Source organism: Entelurus aequoreus, linkage group LG23, assembly GCF_033978785.1.
Source record: "Entelurus aequoreus isolate RoL-2023_Sb linkage group LG23, RoL_Eaeq_v1.1, whole genome shotgun sequence".
Taxonomy (NCBI): domain Eukaryota; kingdom Metazoa; phylum Chordata; class Actinopteri; order Syngnathiformes; family Syngnathidae; genus Entelurus; species Entelurus aequoreus.
This window is the reverse complement of record NC_084753.1, coordinates 6884767-6889790: the sequence shown is the minus strand read 5'-3', so window position 1 is coordinate 6889790 and position 5024 is coordinate 6884767.

The following is a 5024-nucleotide window of genomic DNA, read 5'->3' as shown; positions in this document are numbered from 1 at the left end:
GTATATACATGTATGTATACACACATGTACACATTATATATGTATATACATACACACACAAACATATTTATATATGTGTATATATGTATGTATATATATATTGTGATACACATATACATATATATGTATGTATATATATATATATATATATATATATATATATATATATATATATATATATATATACATATATATATATATATACAGTATATATATATACATACATATATATATATACATACATATATAATGTACTGTATGTAAAAATCTGCTACATACTGTATATATATATATTTAAAAAATTGTTTTTTATTGTTAGCCACCGGAAGAAAGATTAGTGTGTGTGTGTGTGTGTGTGTGTGTGTGTGTGTGTGTGTGTGTGTGTGTGTGTGTGTGTGTGTGTGTGTGTGTGTGTGTGTGTGTGTGTGTGTGTGTGTGTGTGTGTGTGTGCCACAGCAAATCAGACCATGTGGGGAGCGCATATGGTGTGACTTGCAGACAAAAGCGGTGTAGAGAGGCGCCTGTATCGCATCGCCAATGGAAAGCTGAGGAAGGGAGAGCTGTCATTTGTCAACAAGGAACTTAGGCAGATCTCTGTTGCCATAGAAACTGTCTGTTGCAGAGGACTGTGTTTGCATCACAAGGTCCTCGCATTGTCTGCAAAGGTGTGGAGGTGTCACTCCTCCAGGCCTCTCTCACCTTGCACATTCTGTCACGTTGTTCCTTTTCACGCTGTTTTGCACAAAAAGAGGATGTAACTATTTATTGTTATCTTGATATTCAACCATCTCTGAGCTTTTGTCTGGCGCATAAACCGTCACTTCCAGTACCCCCAAGGAGACAACGCTCTCGTCCACTGGGTTGGACTCCAGCGTACAGGGTCTGAGCCGGAGGGGCCCGCAAGTATTGACACTCCTGCTTGCAACGCCACAGAGAAAAGAGTTTCCAGACCCTCTGAAGAGGACTGCTTCTGCGGCGAGGTGCGCCTGACTGACTATATCTAAACATTGTGGCTTCTACCCCACCAGAGAAGTGAGCCCACGATCCGAGCGCCCAGGTCCCTCATTTAGGCCGCCACACCACTCACGACCACTGACCCCTTTGGTCCCTCACCCAAACACCTGTTTGTCCTGGTGTAACCAAGGTAAAAATGCACTTTATTAATCATTGGGAATGTGTTTATTTTGTTATTGAAGTTTAGTTTCTTAAAGGCCTACTGAAAGCCACTACTAGCGACCACGCAGTCTGATAGTTTATATATCAATGATGAAATCTTAACATTGCAACACATGCCAATACGGCCGGGTTAACTTATAAAGTGACATTTTAAATTCCCCGCTAAAATTCCGGTTGAAAACGTCTATGTATGATGACGTATGCGCGTGACGTCACTAGTTAAACGGAAATATTGGGACACATTGTACCCAATACAAAAAAGCTCTGTTTTCATCGCAAAATTCCACAATATTCTGGACATCTGTGTTGGTGAATCTTTTGCAATTTGTTTAATGAACAATGGAGACTGCAAAGAAGAAAGTTGTAGGTGGGATCGGTGTATTAGCGGCTGGCTGCAGCAACACAACCAGGAGGACTTTGACTTGGATAGCAGACGCGCTAGCCGCCGCTAGCCGCCGACCTCATCGATGATCGGGTGAAGTCCTTCGTCGCGCCGTCGATCGCTGGAACGCAGGTGAGCACGGGTGTTGATGAGCAGATGAGGGCTGGCTGGCGTAGGTGGAGCGCTAATGTTTTTAGCATAGCTCTGACGAGGTCCCGTAGCTAAGTTAGCTTCAATGGCGTCGTTAGCAACAGCATTGCTAGGCTTCGTCAGGCGGTACAGCATTAACCGTGTAGTAACAGGTCCATGGTTTAATAGTATTGTTGATCTTCTGTCTATCCTTCCAGTCAGGGGTTTATTTCTATTGTTTCTATCTGCAGTTAAGCACGATGCTATCACGTTAGCTCCGTAGCTAAAGTGCTTCGCCGATGTATTGTCGTGGAGATAAAAGTCACTGTGAATGTCCATTTGGCGTTCTCGACTCTCATTTTCAAGAGGATATAGTATCCCAGGTGGTTTAAAATACAAATCCGTGATCCACAATAGAAAAAGGAGATAGTGTGGAATCCAATGAGCCAGCTTGTACCTAAGTTACGGTCAGAGCGAAATAAGATGCGTCCTGCACTGCACTCTAGTCCTTCACTCTCACGTCCCTCATCCACGAATCTTTCATCCTGGCTCAAATTAATGGGGTAATCGTCGCTTTCTCGGTCCGAATCGCTCTCGCTGCTGGTGTAAACAATGGGGAAATGTGAGGAGCCTTTCAACCTGTGACGTCACGCTACTTCCAGTAGGGGCAAGGCTTTTTTTATCAGCGACCAAAAGTTGCGAACTTTATCGTCGATGTTCTCTACTAAATCCTTTCAGCAAAAATATGGCAATATGGCGAAATGATCAAGTATGACACATAGAATGGATCTGCTATCCCCGTTTAAATAACAAAATGTCATTCCAGTAGGCCTTTAAGGATCCCCATTAGTCTACACCGCAGTGGAGACTATTCTTATTACATCACACAATCACAAAACGAAAGATTACAATGCAGTACAACTTCTCTTCAGGGGATTTTATTAAGACCAAGGAACTGCTCTTATCATGCCGTAACTACTGTGTAACAATGGCCACACCCCCATGTAATGTACCCTATATATATATATATATATGTGTGTAACAACCACAGACACTTCAATAAAATCCCCTGAAGAGCAGGGAAACCCGTGAAACAGGCTTGTAGGGATGCGTTTTTTCCTGACCTAACGTATATTCCGCTCTACCCCGATATTGAGCACTGTAGAACGGATAAACCATAGTAACCTCAACTATGTATATGTATCCATCCATTTTCTACCGTTTGTCCCTTACAGCAGTGGTCCCCAACCACCGGCCGCGGCCTGGTACCGGTCCGTGGACCGATTGGTACCGGGCTGCGGCCGCACAAGAAAGAAAAAAAAAAAGGTTTATTTTTTATTTTTTATTTTTTTAATTAAATCAACATAAAAACACAATATATACATTATATATCAATATAAATCAATACAGTCTGCAGGGATACAGTCCTTAAGCACACATGATTGTATTTCTTTATGTCCGTGGGACAAATTTTCAAGCATTGACCGGTCTGCAAGTACAAAAAGGTTGGGGACCACTGCCTTACGGGGTCGCGGGGGGTGCTGGAGCCTATCACATATAGCAGGGGTGTCCAAAGTGCGGCCCGGGGGCCATTTGCGGCCCGCAGCTAATTGTTTAGCGGCCCGCCACACATTCTGGAAATACTATTGTAAAAATAAAAAAGAACATTAAAAAAAGTGGAATGAGGTGAAATCTAACGAGAAAAAGTTGCAATGTTGACACAAAAGCTGCCATGCAGGCTGTTTTTTTTCTTTTGTCTTTATTTTTCTTTTTTTGCCATTGCTCAAAAAAAAAAAAAGACAAAAAAATCCATGTTATAATGAATTATTTTCAGGGCTCCAATGACTTCAAATATTTAACTTGAAAATGTTTTATGTGGTAAATATTGCATATATTGTGTGGTAGCCATATAAAAATATCAAAGTTTTATTTGACAAAAGCGCATAAAACAAACAAAATAATAGTCCAAACGTAAAATGGACAGATATATCTGAAGTTGGTCTCGTAATTTAAGTGTTGAAAGTAAAAGAAAAACCTAATAAAAATGTATCACTTTATGAGTGGGGCACCTTTTGGATCCCAAATATATTTAGTGGTATTTTATTTATCTTTGCACTGTGATTACTCAAAAATATGAAGGAATTGAAATCCATGGTGTCCTGCATTATTGATCTTTTAGGGCTCTAATGACTAAATATTGCATATTTCAGTTTTACTATAAAAAAAAACTAAGTTGTTTTTAACAGAAAAGCAATAAAACATTTTTTTTTTAATTTGTATTACTTTATATCAACTTGAAGTTGATATAGAGATTTACTGTAAGCGTTAAATAATTTAAAAAATAATAATAATCTGACTTATTTTTAACATTTTAATGACTGAGACCCTTTATGGTCCCCAGGACCCCTAAAGGTAAAATAAAATAAAAAATGCATATATTTTGTTATGGTTTGAAAATGAAAAATATCAAAATGGCCCCCACATGCTTTAATTTTTACGTGTGCGGCCCTCAGTGGAAAAAGTTTGGACACCCCTGTCATATAGTATGTGTGTGTATATATATATATATATATATATATATATATATATATATATATATATATATATACATATATATATACATATATATATATATATATATATACCAAAAGCGCCTTATTGCAGTGATGTTCTTTACAAGTGTATGTACACTTTTGAGCAGGATTGTATATCTGCAGTTTCTAGTCCAGTGTGGCTTATATATGGAAAACAATACCGATATCAACCGATACCGATATAAACCGATACCCATATATACAGTTGTGGAATTAACACATTTTTAGAGATGGCAGGCCGATATTTTTGGCCGATAAATGCTTTAAAATGTAATATCGGAAATTATCTGTATCATTTTTTAAAAAATATTTGTATCGTTTTATTATTATTTTTTAATTATTATTATTATTATTATTTTTTTTTTTTAAATCAACATAAAAAATATATCACGGACCTGAGGTGAGTCACATGTGTTTAGTGTATCATCTCCTTAGTGGATGTCTGATATCACAGACCTGAGGTGAGTCACATGTGTTTAGTGTATCATCTCCTTAGTGGATGTCTGATATCACAGACCTGAGGTGAGTCACATGTGTTTAGTGTATCATCTCCTTAGTGGATGTCTGATATCATGGACCTGAGGTGAGTCACATGTGTTTAGTGTATCATCTCCTTAGTGGATATCTGATATCATGGATCTGAGGTGAGTCACATGTGTTTAGTGTATCATCTCCTTAGTGGATGTCTGATATCACAGACCTGAGGTGAGTCACATGTGTTTAGTGTATCATCTCCTTAGTGG